Consider the following 18,893-nt stretch of genomic DNA (forward strand, 5'->3'; position numbering starts at 1 on the left):
CGCCGGCGCTCCCGGCCCCGGCCCCGCGGGGTCCCGGCGGCCCGCCCACACCTGTCCGGCCTCCCGGCGGGGCAGGGACCAACCACGCACGCTCAGCCCCCGCCCGCGCCGGGACACACCTTCCCCGGGGCACGCGGCGCCGGCTGCCCAGACTCGCAGCCCGCACGGCAGCCACCCCGGCCCCCGGCCCGCCCGCACGCGGCGCACCCCGGCACGCGCGTCCCGCCGGCACTCGGCGTACTCACACGGAGCTCCCACAGCACCGGGATCCCGCACGACCGCGCACACAGCGCACGGGCTCTGTGCAGAGCCACACACCCAATCGCAGTCCTGTCTGCTCCGTGACCGTGAAGCGAGGGGCCAGGGCTCCGGTGCTTACAGAACCCCAGAGGCCTCCCGGGTCTAAAGCACTTCCACGGCCCTGCTGGGCTGTGGGGCCGCTGGCGCCCTCCATGTGGGAGCACTGCCTGGGAGCACTCGATCCTGATCCCAGCCGGGCCTCTGGCCTGCTCCTGCCCTGGGCGAGTGACCAAGTGCTTGTCCTCTTGGGCCTCGCTGTCCCCAGACAGACTGCCAGCTCTGGCACCTGGCAGCCCCTGCGTGGGCAACAAAGGACAGAGGTCACGGCCACCTTCTCAGAGATGGGAGTCTGAACTGTAAGGGCACCACTACTAACACCCATCCTACATGAAGTCTCACTGAAGAACATGGAAGCCAGGGGCCCCATGTTTCCCAAAGGGTGTTCCTCCAGAGGAGGGGCTGAATCCAGAAATGCTTGGGAGTAGTTCTGTGGTCAAAATCAAGTAAGTTTGAGAAACGCTGCGTCCATACTCCCCCCTTCCCCCTTGGGAAACTCTCGGTCACTTACCATGATAAGGTCTATACCCATATCTACTGGCACATGCGATACTGTCTCTCTGCGCATTAGAAATTGCCAGGGGTGCCTGCTGGGAGGGGGGAATTAGGAGGAGCCAAATCCTAGCCCTGCCCCTTCGGTGAGGTCATCGTGCTGGGTGGGCCTGAGAGTGGAGACAATAAACCAGTTAAATAAATGACTTTATGTAAAGTGCTTGGCACAGAGTTGGCGCTCAGTGACAACAATAGCCAACGGTTTTGAGCGCTTATTATGTATGGAACTTATTATGTACAATTGTTTTCCAGAATATATAGCTCCTTAAATCAACAAACCCATTTGTTGGGGTTTGTGGGACTTCTCCTATTAGCCCCATTTTCCAGATGAGGAAACAGCTAAGATACATGGAGCCACATGGGCAATATTGTTGGTGCTGTGCTAAGCCTGGAGGGGTGGGGGTCTGCCCTGCCCTGTATGAGCCTCCTGCCACCTGCCAACACAGTCGCCTTCCCAGTCTCTTGGAGCAGCGCGGTTTGGTGCCCCGGACTAACCACCTTAGAGTAAACTGCTTGCAGCGGTAGGAATAGGGAATCCTCAACTCTGCCCAGGGGCATTAAAAACTAAAACTCAGGAAGAGGCAAGACAGAGAAGGGCGGTCCAGCAGAAAGAAGAGCCAGTGCAAAGGCCCAGGGGTGGGAAATCTCACTTTATGTTCCCAAAGGGCCCTTCATTCCTCTCGCTTGCTCAAACTTGCACCATTCCAAGCCATCAGTCCCGCTCACCAAAGTCCCCATGACTCAGAACCCTCAGGGGTAGAGATGAGGTGAGTGGGCGGTCCTGCCCAGAAGGCTGGTGAATAATCATCCCACTGGCTTTGCGGAGGGAGCTCTGACCCTGTGCTGGATTCTGAACTCATTACATCTCACGCAAGCCCAGAGGGGAGGCCCGTCAGGTAAGGTTATGGGCAGACCGCCCGGTCCCAACCGGGAAACTGTTGACTTCAACAAGCTCTTGCGAGAAGGAGCAGTCTCCGTGTGGACAAGGAAACCAGGTTGAAATCCCTACTCTGCTCCTCGTTTGTTACTGGACTTTGGGGAGCTGGAACCTCCCTTCTTGACTTAATTTCCCCCACCCGTGCAGTGGGGCGGGCCTGAACAAAATGAAACTGCGGCATGGCACAGGCTCTGGAGCCAGACTGCCTGCATTCAAAGCCCTTTCCTGGTGCCTCAGTCTCCTTATCTGTAAAATGGGGAGGATAATAGTACCAATCAGATAGGGCTATTCTGAGGATGAAAGGAGTTAACACACACAGTGCCCCGCGTGTAATAAGTGTTTCCGGCTGTTGCAATGTGCAAGGGCTCTGTCTGCTGGGAAGGCCACGACCAGCAGATTCTGCCACCCCACCTCCACGTTCATCCTGGATTCAGTGCCGGCACACTTGGATCCCAAAGGAACCCCTGCCCTAGTCTGTCTGGAATGCTCCTCCCTCCCTTTTTCCCATGACTGGCCCCTCTATACCCTTGAGTTCTCTGCTCACATGTTCCCTCCTCAGAGAGGTTTCCCTGTCTGCCGTGTGGCAAGACCCTCCCATTATTTCTCTGTCTCTCCCTCCTACTGTTGCCCGTTAGGGCTCTCATGAAAATCTGTCAGTTCTTCAAGGCATCTGTCCACATCCATCCCTAATAGAATGTAAGCCCCTAAGGGCAAATGTGGTGTCCGCCTCGGCACCCCTGCCCCCGTAGAGCCCCGCTCGGTGCCGGGTACACAGCTGATATGGCAGCAATATGGGGAGAACAAATGAACGAGCAAATGAATAATATGTATTAGGGTTCCGCGCATCTGACACACTGAGTAAGCTCCCAGAGCTCAGAAATGACAGGACCCCAGGGCCTAGGGCAATAATAACACTCCCACTCCCCAACACTGTAGAATGCTTCTTGTGTGCTGGGCTCATTCTGAGGGCTTTCCACAGATGATCCTCACGACAGACCTGGGAAGTAGTCACTATTACCACCCCATTTCATGGATGAGGAAACTGAGGCTCCAAGCTAAGTAACTTGCCCAAGGGGACCCAGCTGGGAAGTGGGAGATCTGGGAATTTAATGCAGACACAATCTACTTTTGGAGTCAACTTGCTTTTTTTTTTTTTTTTTTTTAATAGGCTTTATTTTTTTTAGAGCAGTTTCAGGTTCACAGTAAAACTGACTGGAAGGTACAGAGATTTCCCATATACCTCCTGCCTCCCCCATTATCACCATCAGCTTGCTTGTCAGCACTGCCCAAAACTGCAGACAGGCAGGCTTCCTGGAGGAGGCAGGGCAGAAGCTGAGCCTGGGAGATTGGAAGAGATTTCTGCACGCAGACCGGGGAGCTCACTTGCTCCGGCAGGAGGGAACCGAGTGTATCGGGGTGCAGCTGGAGCGAGTGGAGTGGAGACAGCCCAGAGGAAACCCTGGGGAAGGAAGTCACTAGGTGTTCTGGTTGCCTATTGGTGCATATCAACCCAGCCCAAACACAGCAACACGAAACACAACCACCAGTTTATTTGGCTTTGTGACTCTGCAGCGGAGTAGCTGGTCTCTGTTCACGTGGCATCCGTTGGGACACGTGAAAGGGCAGTGCAGGCTGGGCAGCTGGGGCTCCTCAGCCACCTCTCTCTTTCTGCGGGCTCACTGCACGGTCTGTCTCCAGGGCATGGTGGCATTGGGACAGCCAGCTTCCTTACACAGCAGTTTCAAAGACACACGTCAGAAAGAGAGTCAGGGGAAGCCATCCCACTTTATGACCTAGCCCTGGAAGTCAGCCAGGGTCACTCCTGTCACCCTCCACTGGTCAAAGCAGTCATAAGCTTGCCCAGGTTTTGGGAGAGGGGGGCGGGGACAGGGCATAGATGGCCCCTCTAGATGGAGGAGTGGCAACGTTCTGCTAGACATTTGGGGGAAATTTATTCCATCACTGCAGATGACTGGGGCTGGATGGAGGTGTCAGCCAGGAAGCCCGTGTACCGTAGATTCAGTCTCCGTGTCCTGGGTGGAGGTGACCTTCTGCCTCAAGCCTTCATTTAAAGCTTGGCAAATATTTTTACTCAGGTATAAAACACAGTAAGGTGCACAGATCTTAAGCGTGAGCTCAGTCGATTTCTACTTATGTGTACACCCGGGCGATCACCCCCCCAATCGAGGTACTGAGTGTTCCCCATGCCAAGTCAAGACCCCCTCCAGAGGCAATTACTCTTCTGTCCTCGATCCCCATGGACTGAGTTTCAGCAATTTTGTTCTTCACATGAAGGGACTCATACAGCGCGTGCTCTTTTGTCTCTGGAGTCTTTCATGCACCCTGCGTTAGTGAGATTCTTTCATGCCGGGTACGTGTGTTTGTAGATTGTCCGTTCTCAGTCCTGAGTGGTGCTCTCTTATGTGACCGTACTGTGGGGTGGGCAACTGGGTAGTTCCTGTTGGGGTTCACCGCTGCTGTGAACATTCAGGAGCATTCTGATAAACATCCGGGCGTTTCTGTTGGATTCATCTTCAAGAGTGGGCTGGCCCAGTCACGGGGTCACCCGAGTTGGGCCTCGGTGATCTGCCGGGCCACCAGCCTTGCCCATGCCAGCACCATTTTACCCTCCCGCCAGCGCTGGGTGCCTTCCACATCCTCAGCAGCCCATGCTGAGATAAGTTTAATTTTAGCCAACTTCTTGGAGGTGAAGTGGAAACCACTTTTTCGAGTGAGGTCTCCCTCCCGGCCACCGTTTCTAAGACAAATGAAAGGCGATGTGAAGTGAAAGCGAATGCTATGGAACATGGTGTCGTTGCTGGACTTGGTTTTGCTCTGTGTTACGTGTTGCTAACTTTATTGGGGTGATTCTGTATGGTGAGATGAGAAATAATAAACATAAGGCATGTCTGAGCCCTTTCTAGAATGGTTCTCGGTAAGGACAAGCAGCCACCTAGGAGACAGAACTAAAGCAATGATCTCAGAAATGGGGAAGCCGTGGGGACCGAGGCGAGCACGAAATCCACGTCACTGTAGAATTAAAACTAAACAAGGGAAGAAGTTAGGGTGGAAAAAAAAAAAACCCACAAAATGTAAATGTTATAAACTCCAACAAAGCAAAAATAATCTAAGCAATAATAACAGAGAAGTGGGAAGAAGGGGAGGTGGTTCGAGAAAGCAGAGAGGGAATCCATCTTCAACTTCAAAGAATCCATTCATTCCAATTTAATTGAAATATGCAGTTTTTTTTATTTTACTCCAAGTGAAAGATAAGATTGTGAAACTAGATACAAATAACCAACCCAACTATGTGCTACTTACACGAGACACGATTTAAATATAAGGACACAGAAAGGTTGAAAAGGATAGAAAGACATACCACACAGGGCGCCTGGGTGGCTCTGTTGTTTGGGCGTCTGACTCTTGGTTTCGGCTCAGGTCATGATTTCAGGGTCATGAAATCGAGCCCCGCGTCAGGCTCCGCGCTCAGCAGAGTCTGCTTGAGTTTCTCTCTCTCCCTCTCCCTCTGCCCTTCCCCCTGCTCATGCTCTCTCTCTCCATCTCATAAATAAATCTTTTGAAAAAAGAAAGACAGGGCGCCTGGGTGGCTCAGTTGGTTAAGCGACTGCCTTCAGCTCAGGTCATGATCCCGGAGTCCTGGGATCGAGTCCCACATCGGGCTCCCGGCTCAGCGGGGACCCTGCTTCTCCCTCTGACCCTCTCCCCTCTCATGCTGTTTCTCTCTCTCTCTCTAATAAATAAATAAATAAAATCTTTAAAAAAAAATAAAAATAAAAAAGAAAGACATACCACACAAACGATAACCAATCGAGTCTGCTGCAGCTGTCCCAGAGCAGACTTTAAGATAAGAAGCATTACTAGAAATAAAAGGGACATTTCAATCAGGAAGATATCAATCATCCCAAATGCGTATGCACCGAATGGCAGAACTTCAAAATACAAGCAAAACTTGATGGAACTGGGGAGCCCGGCTGGCTCAGTTGGTGGAGCATGCGACTCTTGATCTCGGGGTTGTGAGTTCAAGCCCCACGCTGGGTGTAGAGATTACTAAAAAATAAATAAATAAACTTAAGAAGTAAAATTATTTTTTTAAAAAGATGCTCATCATATGTCATTAGGGATTTGTACATTAAAACAATCATGAAAAAAAACAAAAATAAATAAATAAATAAATAAAAAATAAATAAAACAATCATGAGATTACACACCAATTACAATGGCCAAAATCCAAAACACTGACAACACCAAACGCTGACGAGGCTGTGGAATAACAGGAATGCTCATCCGCAGCTGGTGGGGATGCAAGATGGTACAGCCGCTTTGGAAGACAGTTTGGCGATTTCTAACAAAATTAAACAGCCTTTTACTATACGATCCAGCTATCACACTCCTTGGTCTTTACCCAGAGGAATTGAAAACTTAAGGTCACACAAAAACCTACACGTGGATATTTGTGGCAACTTTATTTACAACTGCCAAAACTCGGAAGCAACCAAAATGTCCATCAGGTGAATGAATAAATAAACTGTGGCATACCCAGGCAATGGAATATTCTTCATAGCCAAAAAGAAACGAGCTATCAAGCCATGAAAAACATGGAAGAACCTCGAATGTATATTACTGAGAGAAGCCAATATGGAAAGACTACATATAGTATGATTCTAACCCTGTGACATTCTGGAAAAAAGCAAAACTATGGAGACAGCAAAAAGATCAGCGGTTTCCAGGGGTGGGAGGGGAGGGATGAATAGATGGAGCACAGAGGATTTTTAGGACGGTGGGACTATTCTGTATGGTACTATAATGGTGGATACATGTCATTTCAAATTCATCCAAGCCCATAAAACGTACAACACCAAGAGTGAACCTAATGTAAACTATGGACTTTGGGCAATAATACGTCAGTGTAGTTTCATTGATTGATAAAACAGGCTGTTTATAGTGGGGGGAGCTATGTGTGCAAAGGATATATGGAAACCCTCTGAACTTTCCACTCAGTTTTGCTGTGAACCTAAAACATAAAATCTATGCTCCATCTATAGGAACATCAAAAACATCAACTTCCTAGGAATACAGGTTTCCCCCACTATGCACAAGTGGAGTGTTACTATGAGAACTTTTGTAAGCCGAAATCCTGTAAAGAACAATCGCCATGCGTTTCTATGGAAACATGTTTGAGTGCTCCTAGACCCCCCAAAAAATAACCTCTCTTAGGCTTTTCTGATACCTGAGGACACATCTTGCTAACAGATGCACAAAATAAATCTAGATAAAGCACAGATGAGCAGAGTTCCAAGCTCTAGCAGCTGGGTACTGAGCATAGCCCCAGGGAAGGAGCTTGGAGGAGCGACTCTTGCTGCTGGGGGGGGGGGATGGTGAGCTGCTTCCCTAATGGCTCCTTGCAAAACCAATGCTGAATGGTGTTTTTGCTTCGGGCCTTTTTTGGTAAAACTGAAAATCTTCAGATTTCTTTTGGCTCGTAAAAACAGGTGCTAGGGCGCCTGGGTGGCTCAGTTGGTTAAGCGACTGCCTTCGGCTCAGGTCATGATCCTGGAGTCCCTGGATCGAGTCCCGCATCGGGCTCCTTGCTCGGCAGGGAGCCTGCTTCTCCCTCTGACCCTCCCCCCTCTCATGTGCTCTCTCTCTCTCTCATTCTCTCTGTCTCAAATAAATAAATAAAAATCTTTAAAAAAAAAAAAAAAAAAATGGTGTGCAAGACCCCTACACTGAAAATACAAAATATGATTGAGCATCAGGGAAATACAAATAGAAACCACAATAAGATTCCATTTCACACCCATGAGGATAACTTAATCAAAGTGACAAACAGTAACAAGTGTTGGCCAGGATGTGGAGAAATGAGAACCCTCTCCCATTGCTGATAGGAATGCAGGGAAAAAAAGGTGCAGCCACTTTGGAAAAGAGTTTAGCAGGTTTTCAAAAAGTTAAATATAGAGTTCCCAGATGACCCAGCAATTTTCACCCCTAGGTATAAAATACCCAAGAGAATTGAAAATATCTGTCCACACAAAGACTTACACATGATGTTCATCACAGCATTATTCAGAATAGCCCAAACGTAGAAACAACCTAGATGTCCATCAACTGACGCTCCTTGGGAGAGAGAGTCTTTTTTATTTTTAAGATTTTATTTATTTATTTGACAGAGAGAGACACAGCGAGAGAGGGAACACAAGCAGGGGGAGTGGGAGAGGGGGAAGCAGGCTTCCCGCTGAGCAGGGAGCCTGATGTGGGGCTCGATCCCAGGACCCTGGGACCATGACCTGAGCCAAAGGCAGACACTTAACGACTGGGCCATCCAGGCGCCCCTAGAGAGAAATAGTCTTAAGAAGACTGCGCGCTGACTGCAGAGCCCAAAACAGGGCTCGATCTCGTGCCCCTGAGATCATGAACTGAGCTGAAACCGAGTCGGATGCTTAACCGACTGTGCCACCCAGACACCCCTGTTTGATTTATATGAAATGTCCAGTAGAGGCAAATCCATAGAGACAGAAGGTAACTAGCGGTTGTCAAATGCTGGGGGGGTGGGGACAATAAGGAATGACTACTGCCGGGTATGGAGTTTCTTTGGGGAGTGATAATAATAACCAGGAATTAGATAGTGGTACTGATTTTACAACTTTATAAATATACTAAAAAGCCACTAAATTGTGCACTTCAAACTAGCAACTTTTATGGTATGTGAACTATATCTCAACTTCCAATTTTTAGTAACATTTTTGTGTCGAGTTACAATAAGATCTAAACAAATTGAAATTAAGTAAGACCTAAATAAATTGAGGGATGTATCATGCTTATGGACTAGAAGACTCAATATTGTAAACATATCAGTTCTTCTCCAATTACAGATTCAGTGGAATCTCAATCAAAATCCAGAAGGTTTTCCCCTGAAATTAACAAGCTGATTCTCAAACTTACATGGAGATGCAAAGAAAAAGCCATTTATATAAAATACAAAAATAAAGAATAAAACTAGAGAACGTACTGTACCAGATATCAAGAACTATTGTTTTAAGTATTAAAATTTAGACAGTGTGGTGTTGATACAAGAATAGACAAACAGACTAATGGTACAGAATAGAGTCCAAAAACAACACACACCTGATCTATGACAAAATGACACTGCAGTGTGGTGCAGAAGGATGATCTTTTCAGTAAATAGTGCTGGGTCAACTGGGCAGAATTGGGGAAAACGTGTGCATGTGTGTGTGTGTGTGTGTGTGTGTGTGTGTGAAATCTCCCTCTGCCCTCCTCTTATAAGGATACATGTCGTTGGGGCACCTGGGTAGCTCAGTAGGTTAAGCGTCTGCCTTCGGCTCAGGTCAATATCTTGAGGTCCTGGGATTGAGTCCTACATTGGGTTCCCTGCTTAGCAGGGGGTTCTGCTTCTCCCTTTGCCCCTCCCCCCCACTCGTGCTAGCTTGCATGCTCTCTCTCTCTCTCTCTTGCAAAAATAAATAAATAAAACTTAAAAAAAAAAAAAAGGATACATGTGGTTGTATTTAGGACCCAACTAGATAATCCAGGATAATCTCCCTGTCTCAAAATCCTTAACTTAATCACATCTGCAAACACACTGCAGGGGTTGGGATGGGCACATCTTTGGGAGCCCATTTTTCAGCCTACCACAACCTCTACCTCACACCATAAACAGAAATAAATTCCATACCTAAATGTGGAAGATTAAAACAATAAAGCCGTAGAAGAAAATACAAGAGAACATCTTCATGACCTTGGAACAGGCAAAGTTTTCTTAAACCAAAAACTAACCATTTAAAAAAAAAAAGCATATGTATGTATGTAAGTGGCCAATATTAAATTAAGAAATATGTTCAACAGGGGTGCCTGGGTGGCTTAGTCGGTTAAGGGTCCGTCTTCGGCTCAGGTCATGATCCCAGGGTCCTGGATAGAGCCCCATGTCAGGTTCCTGCTCAGCAGGGAGTCTGCTTCTCCCTCTGCCTCTGCCCCTCCCCCCTCGTGGCTCTCTCTCTCTCTCTCTCTCTCTCAAATAAATAAATACAATCTTTAAAAAAAAAGAAATATGTTCAACAAAAAGTACACTTTAGAAGAGTTAAAAGACAACCCACAAAATGGGAGAGGATATTTACAATACACGTATACAACAGAAAGTTTCTACTTTACATATATACATATATATAAAGAGCTCCTACAAATCAATATAAGAAAGGCAGACACCCCAATAGAAACATGGGCAAAAGACTTACACAGATAAAAGAGCATACCCAGATGGCCAGTAAATGCATGAAAGGGGGCTCAACCTCATTAGTAATCAGGGAAATGCAAACCGAAACCACAACGCAATAGCACTGTACCTACCAGAATGGCCACAACGAGAAAGGTTGAAAATGCAAGTCAGGGAGGATGTTGAGTAATCAGAACCGGTGGGAATGTAAATTGCTTGCTACCATCACCTCGGAAATCTTTAGGGCACCTTCTGCTAAAACAGAACATCCGCAGACCTTTGACCCAGCAAATCTATTCATAGGTATACACCCAACATGCTCACGAACAGACACATATCACACTAGACTATTAATAGCAACACTATTTGTAACAGGCAAAACCTGTAAACTCTCCAAATGTCTGTCAATAGTAGAACAGATAAAATAGGGGCGCCTGGGTGGCTCAGTTGGTTAAGCCTCCGACTCTCGATCTCAGCTCAGGTCTTGATCTCAGGGTCGTGAGCTCAAGTCCCATGTTGGGCTCCACATTGGGCGTGGAACCTACTTAAAAAGAGAGAGAGAAAGAGAGAGAGAGAACAAAATAGTAGAATAGCTAAAATAAAGTGTAGACCACACAGCGATGTGAGCAAATAATGTCCAATTACAGACCACAACACGGAGGGGTCCCACAAACATGATATTGAGCAAGAGAAGCTGCAGACAAAAGAGGATATGATTCTATTTACACGGAGAACAAAAATAGGTCAAAATTTAAGAGGTCAGGATGGTGGTTCCCTTTGTGGGGAGTTGGAAGGCGGCACAAAAAGGGTTCATGAGGGGTTGGTGTTCAATGTCTTTTTTTTAATTATTTTTTAAAATTTATTTATTGAGAGAGATAATGATAGAGAGAGAGCATGAGAGGGGAGAGAGTCAGAGGGAGAAGCAGACTCCCCGATGAGCAGGGAGCCCGATGCGGGACTCGATCCCAGGACTCCAGGATCATGACCTGAGCTGAAGGCAGTCGCTCAAATAACTGAGCCACCCAGGCGCCCTAATTATTATTTTTATTATTTTTTAAAGGTTTTATTTATTAGAGAGAGAGCACGAGCCATGTCTTCCTCTGGGTGCTGGCTACGTGTCATGTTGTCTGTATATACTTACGAGTTTTATATATATATATAAGCAGAGTTATATTTCAATAGAAAATTGTACCCACAAAAGCAAATTATACATTGTAGTATGGGTCAAATGCAAAAATGTAATTAAGTGACAAAAGCAAATGCAGAATGTACATTGCATGCCACCATTTGTTTAAAAAAATGGGGGGATGTGAATATACATACGTGCATACATCATCCCTTGAAGAAGGTGGAAGAAGCTGCCATCAGCTTACTGTCTTTCAGAGGGGGACCTGGAGGCCTGCATGAAGTTTTATCCAGTAAGTATATTTTCAAAACTATTAAATAGTTCACACATATGAAAGGGTTTACAGAAAGACAATAAACACCTAAAAAAATGTCTAAAAGACCAATATTTGGGAAGTGGCAAGGTCCACATGTACCTCGTTTGGGTTTCTTTTTTTTTTTTTTTTTTTAAGATTTTATTTATTTATTATTTGAGAGAGACCGAGAGAGAGAGAGAGCATGAGTGGAGAGAGAGAAGCAGGCCCCCCGCGGAGCAGGGAGCCCTATGCGGGGCTCGATCCCAAGACCCTGAGATCATGACCTGAGCTCATGACCTGAGCCCAAGGTAGCCGCCTAACCGCTTAACAGACTGAGCCACCCAGGCGCCCCCTCATTTGGGTTTCTGTTGGGATCAGAGCAAGGGGCCACGGGGTTGGGGTTGGGGTGGGGTGGGGCTCACGTGCACCCCCTCCCCTTTACAGACGAGGAAACCCGGGGGCAAGACAGCGGCCCAAGTCTGCGTGGCCTGCCCTCCTGCCCCCAGGTTCGACTCTGGCTAGTGGGTAGGGGGCGGGGCTTTGGAGTCAGATGGGGGTGGAAGGTTGTGTGACCTCTGAGCCGGGCTCTGCTAGGCTGAAAAGTGGGGACAGTACTCCCCACTTCGTTCTGATGTCAGCAGAACCGATGAACGTGGGTGGAGTGGCTGGCGGGCCGCGGGAGCTCTGTAAGTGGCCGTCACACGCCGCCCGCAGGGAGGGGACAGGCTGGAGCCTCCGCGCGCGCTGCTCCAAAACGGACACACGGTGGCGCCCTCTCCCCACGGGTGCCGCGAGGTCCCAGCCTCTGAGGGCGTTGGCTCCTGGAGGGAGGGACGCGTGGGGGGAAGCTGCCTGGGCACACGCGAACTCACACTTCTGGGCCCTGGGGATGGAAGGGTGAAAGGCGGAGGGCGTCCCTGCTCAAGGAGGCGGGACTGAAGGGGCTGGCAGCCCAGGAAGGAGGGAAAAGGGGAAACAGGTTCCATTGGCACTTGTCGTGTGTGAGTGGTGGCCCCCTAAAAGATAGGTCCACCTGGAACCTGTGAATATGACCTTATTTAGAAAAAGCGTCCTTGCAGATGTAATTACGATGAGGCTCTAGAGATGCGATCATCTTGGATTATCCAGGTGGACCCTAAACCAATGACAGGCGTCTTGTGAGGGAGGACGCTGACCTGGAGAAGGCCATGGGGTAGCAGCAGAGATAGAAGTGATGGCAGCCACAAGCCAAGGAAGCTCCAGAGCTGGAAGAAGAAAGAAGGGACTCTCCCCTAGAGCCTTCCGGGGGAGCCCTGCCTGCCAACCTTGATTTCAGGCTTCTGGCCTCCAGAACCGTGAGGAAATAAATTTCTGTTCTAAGCCACCTAGTTTGTGGTCATTCGCTATAACAGCCCCAGGAAACCAATACAGATGTTTAAATTCTCTTCCTACTGCTCAGCCCACTGACTCCCACCCCCAGTAGCCTATGGATGGCACCGAGGCCCCCCAGCTCCTGACCCCACTATTTGCTCCCCAAATCCAAACTCCACCACACCCACTGCTTTCCAAACGTGTGCTCTTTCACACCTCTACGTTTTTGCTTTCAGTGGCCTGCTGTCTGGGGTGCCCCTCCCTCTGGGTCCCCTGTACAACTCCTATACACCCTTCAAAGCCCTCCCTAAACATCCTCTTCATCTCTTCCCAGGACCCTTGTGCCACTCCCCACTGGTCTTCCTGCTCCAGGTGGGTCCTCCAGTCTGTGGACACTCTTGGTGCTCAGATCTAACTTGTCACTCCTCTGCTCAAAAGCCTTCCATAGCTCCCTGCTGCCCTAAGGATGATGTCCAAAGGAATGAAGTATTTCAAATGCCCCTTCCCACCTCTCACTGCACCCCAGCAATGCCTAACGTACCCATGTGCTGCATACCCCTGGACCTTGGCATAGGCAGTGCCCTTCCCCTGGAACGCCCCCTCCCGTGCCAGGCATGCTCCAACCCATATCTCAAGTGGCTTCTCCCGCAGAACCCACCATTCGGCAGTGACAACAGCTAAACCATCTTCAGGCTGACCACACACCAGGTCTGCTCCAAGTGCTTTACCCTGTGATTCTCATAACAACCCCGGGAGAGTGGGGCGCCTGGGTGGCTCAGTTGGTTGTGTCCGCCTCGGGCTCAGGTCATGATCCCAGGGTCCCAGGTGGGCAAACTGAGGCCCAGATGGAAGAAGAACCGTTCAGAAGTGGCAGAAGGATCTGAGCCCAGCCCGCACTGTCATTCCTCCCGTGGGGGCCTCAGTTGAACAAACTGTTGAAGCCTCCCCTTATCCGCACCGCAGCCCCAAGCCCCAAATTCATTGCTGGCTCTTCTGTGGATTCTGAACTTTGTCAACACACCCCTCCAGTGAGCAGGAATGACCCGATCACACGGTGGGCTCCCCACCAGGAAGCACCTGAAAAGCTTCTCTTGACTTCCCTCGGTCCGTGGTAACTGGCACAGTGGAAGGGGTTCCATAAACCAGAATGAATGAGCGAGTCACAATGGCTTCCAGGGATGTCAGGCCCTGGGAATGTCTCACCCTACTCAAAGACAAGAATAAATTATGCAAATCTCTGGAGCCAGACTTTTTGCCTTCTCCCTCCCTCCTCCAACCCCCCCCTCCCCCGCCCTCCAGGTTTCTGGGAGGGCACTGGGCGCTCCAGAAAATGCCCCAGGCTCTCTAGTGGCCCGTTTCCTGATTACAGACGAAACTAGAGCTTAAAGCCTGGTGAATCACTAGCAACCACCAGCTAGGGCCTGTTGGGGTGTCAGGCAGGAAGGGAGAAACAAGGCTCCCCCACCCGCCTCCCCTACTCCTGCCACCCCCAGCCCCGCCATCACTATATGACCCCACAAACCTCTGTAGTCTTGGCCACACGAGGTGGAAAGGGCCTAGCCTTGGGTGCCGGTGACTTTGAGCAGCTCCGAGACTGTCCCCACTCCCCACCCCCACTCGGCCACACCCAGCTCCCAAAGAACCCACAGCCTGAACAGCTTGCAAACCCTCTTCCCGTCCCTGGCCTGGCAACTCATCAATGACACCCAGGTGCAGGACCCCCATTTTAGCGGTAGGGAAACCAGCTCAGGGAGTAGAAACTACCGAGACCATCATCAAGTGTTCTAGGGGCTGGAGGCCGAGGTGGGGGACTATAACCCAATAGTTAAGAGCCTAAGTCCAGGTTCAAATTCTAAGTCAACTCTGGTAAGTCACAGCGTTCTTGCAACCTTGGACAAGTTTCTTAGCTTCTACAGGACTCAGTCTCCCTGTCAATAAAATGGGAAGCCACTCTAAGTACCTACAGGTCACAGGATTGTTGTAAGGATCCTACGAGTTGACACAGAAAGGGCTTAGAACAGGCAACGCATACTCTATAAACAGTGGCTGTTTTTTAAAGGGTATTTTGAAGGAATCTTTTCCCAAGGACAAAGCATTTGGAGTGAATCCTTGTCATCAGAGAGGAATGTTCCCCACACCTGTCTGGTAGAAAGCTCAGGCCTGGGGCCTCCTTATAAATCCTGAGGCCTGTCCCACCCCAGACCTGCCAGGTAAGAGTCTGGGGGTGGGAAGCTGATATTTTTAATAAGGGCCCCCAGGGTTCCTTGAATCAGGCAAGTCTGGGGATCTCAAAAGACTTGGAAACTCAAGTCTTCTTTTGAAGATTCTGCCGGTAACATACCTTCCACCCACCTGTCAACAGGTCCTTGGGGGAAAACCAACTTTCTCTTTTTCCCAGTTAGTAACACTACTACTTGTAAACTGGTATAAGCACTCACCAGCACCAGTGTTTGTTAAATTCATTCCATCCATCAACAGCCCTCTGAGGCAGGTTCTCTCTTTAGCCCCATTTTACAGAGGCAGAAACTGAGGCCAGGGAAGTTAGTAACTTGACCAAAGTCACATCGCTGGAACTTGGCAGAGCCAGGACTCTATTCGCCGTCCCAGTATGGCCTGTGCCAGCGGCCCCACCTCCTCCAGGAAATGCCCTGATGCTCTGGGGCAGGTCTCTCAGGAGCCCGCAGGCTTCTCAGGCCGCTTCGCAGAGCTAGAGGCCAAGGTCCTGGTCCCAGTCCCCAGGACCTTCCCTTCACCGTGGCCACGAAGCCACACCAAATCCCACTGGCTCCTTTACTGGACTCCCCTCTTCGTCCTGGCCCAGGGCAAAAGAGGGCGCTCCAGAGCCAAGGCAAGTCCAGGCTCTGAGGCATTCCCCCACCCCATCCTCTCCTCACTCCCTCACCTGCTCCTTTCTCCAGCCCCATCACGTCGCTAGCATTTTCTCTAGAAGTGCAGTGCCTTTGACCAGGCTGTTTCCCGGGCCAGGCCCACCCTTTCTTGATTGTAAGCCTCCATGTTGAGAGGGCAGCCTCCTCCAGGAAGCCCTCCCTCACTGCTACTCTGAGTTAGCTGGCTCCTTGGTGTTCCCACCGCCCTCTAGGGGATGACTGGCTCAAACCCTGGTGATGCTGTGACCTAAGGATCTATCTCCAGTACTCTAAGCTGGGGGTGGGGGGGAGCAGAGACAGAGGATAGGTGTCACTCACCTCCTTCTGGGCAAGGTAGGGGAAGAGGGACAGGGCCAGTCTCCCTGCCCTGCCTCTTCCAATGGCCATGACCCCCAGGCCCTTGGTCAATACCTGTTGGGCAACCACAGGACAGATTGGCAGGGACTGCCTGGAGGGGGAGGAAGGCAGAGCTGTTTGCTTCCTGAGGGGCAACTTTGGCCAACCACACCCCTCCGTCCGCACACCCCGCCCCCCACACCTGTGCTTGGGCCTGGGGCTTAGAACACGGAGGGATTCCTTGAGGTGTGACGTCTTGGTCCATGGTCTCTCCGGTGGTCCCAAATCTCCAGGCAGCCCCTGCCCCATCCTCCAGAGACGGCTCAGGAACGAGGCTGACGGAGTTGCTGGCTCGTGGCCCTTGCCCACAGAGGAGAGGCTGTGGCTGCCAGAGCCCGGTCAAGCCAGAGCTGAAGTCTTGTGGCCCCAGCGAGGCAGGATGGGGTTTGGCCTCCTCCCTCCCGGCTCCCACAGCCCTCCCCTATCCAAGCAAGGGAGGGCCCCGGGGGGGGGGGGAAGAGAATGGGGCGGGGCGCCCAGACTGGTGGGGGCTGGGCCCTGGAGCCAGGGATGCTTCCTGCGGACATTCTGGACATTCGACTCCCACATTCCTGGCCATTCCAAAGACTCCTCACTCCTCCTCCCTTCTTGCGTTCCCCAGTGCAGGGGAAGGTCAGCGGCCTGGGTCTGAGCTAGCACATGGGGCCTCTCGGGGAGGGACTGAGGTCTGGACTAGAGGGGCTGCCCCGGAGTCCTGTCCAAGGCACCGCCCCAGGGGTCCTTGTGATTCTCATAAACAGGAAGTCCCCCCCACCGCTGCAGACAGGCCCCTGTGTGTGTAGACGCTGGGCTCTGGAGGCCCAGCGGCCCTTGACCTCTCCGGCTGCTTCCTGTTAGCTGGGCCAGAGGAGAGAGAGGGAGACAGAAATGGCCTGAGATGGGGAGAGGCCTGAGGGAGTGACAGCAGCAGAGACAAGCACAGAGGCTGAGAGGGGAGAGGCCAGAACGAGCCTGGCACATAGTAGGTGCTCAAGAAATAACGTGGCCTGCGGCTGGGGGGGGGAGGAGAGGGGCCACCCTGGGGAGAGCAGCAGAGTTAGGGGAGACAGAGGCCGGGCCTCCCCACCCCACTCTCACTGAAGCCTAGCACGTAGTAGGTGCTCAGTAAGCATGTGAGACCTATGTTTAGGACAGGCGAGGAGGGGGTGTTCTTGGGGGAGCAGCACTCCTGGGGGGGCTGGGAGAAAGGGGCTCCCCTGGCCTGGCTGCTCCCTCAGGGTGGACAGCCCCCAAGGCTCAGCATCCCATTGTCCCTGTCTGGCCCCCACCCCACGGCTGGCTGGGCCAGGCCACTGTCTCAAGGCCCTTTATTTTTAAAATCCCTGTGGTGTTCCCACCCTAAACCGAAGGAGCAGTGCCAACCACAGATCCGCCTGCGGCCTGGGCTCAGGGCCCAGAGGCACTGGGGGTGGGGCATCCGGCCCCCCCGCAGCTGCCGGGACAATTCCGGGAGGACAGTGAGGCCAGCCAGCCCGCTGGGCAGGGTAAGGAGGCCCCTGGGATGCCCCCATGCGGGGCCCAAGGTGTTAGCCCAGAGGCCCCCTAGGGCAGCAACCAGATGGGCATGTTCAATCCAGTGGCACATTCTTCTGTCCAGCAAACCTTTGTGTCCCCACAGTGCACCAAACAGATACGTGCACAGCACCTACTGTGTGTAAGGAACGACCAACAGGCTCAACCCCACGGGGGTGGCGGGTGGGGCCTCACAAGGATGCAGCTGGTACGGTCGTGGAGCCGTTCGGGAAAGGGCCCCTAGCTCCTCCCAGGCCGTGTGGCCTTGGGCAAGTCATTTGGCCTCTCGAGACTCCGGCTCCTCCAGTAAGACAGGACGTGAGAGCTACCACAGAAGGCAGTGGTGGTTCCTGCCTTCGTGGAGCTTAATGTCTTGGGGCGGGGGCGGGGGGGAGGGAGGGATGGGCCCCTGTATGAGCAAGGTCACGGTAGTCTCTTAAGACATGGAGCAGAGACAGGAGGGAGAGTGTCGGTGAGGCTAGGGGTGGGGCAGAAGTTCATTTAAATGGGTGGTTAGCAGGTTTCAGAGGAGGTGAACTGGGGCTGAGAAGGAGACTACCTTTCACTCACCTTGGGGAAGAGTGTTCCAGGCAGGGGAAGAAGTGGTGCAAAGGCCCTGAGGCAGGGGTGGAGGGGAGAGCCTCAGATAATGGGTAGGGAAGGAATTTGTAAAATCTGGGGCGCTGTGCACTTGGCCTTTCAAACCTTCTTGTTATTGTCATTATGTCAAGTCTGGGGAGGAGACAGGAATGTCCAGCAGACTCAGGCCACCGCTGACGGCTGTCCCTGCATCCCTTCCCCTTCCTTTACTCCACCTGGAGAATGCCAGGCTGGCTGGCCAGCCGATGTGCGTGGGCCCTTGGACTACAAAGGGCGCGCGCTCTGGCCCAACCCGTTTTCTCCTTTGATCCTCCCATTAGCTATGAGGTAGGGCAGGCAGGGCTTATTATCACTGGCTCCATTTGATGGACAGGGAAACCGAGACCGGGGGTGGGCACGAGATCCTGGCGGTGGCTTGCTGAGATCACCTAGGTCATTAAGGACAACACTGAGCCATGTGCCCAAGTGGCCTGGTGCCCAGGCAAGCCCATTCACCCCACAGTAGTCCCTTGGGACCACCCCCCAAAAGCATTTCCCTACCTTACGCCAGCATCTGTGTTGGCACCCACAAACCAGCACACAGACTCCACCAGGAGATACCAGCCTTCCCGCAGGCTCTCGCCAGAGAAGAATGT

This window comes from Halichoerus grypus, chromosome 6, assembly GCF_964656455.1.
Source record: "Halichoerus grypus chromosome 6, mHalGry1.hap1.1, whole genome shotgun sequence".
In the NCBI taxonomy this organism is placed as follows: Eukaryota; Metazoa; Chordata; class Mammalia; order Carnivora; family Phocidae; genus Halichoerus; species Halichoerus grypus.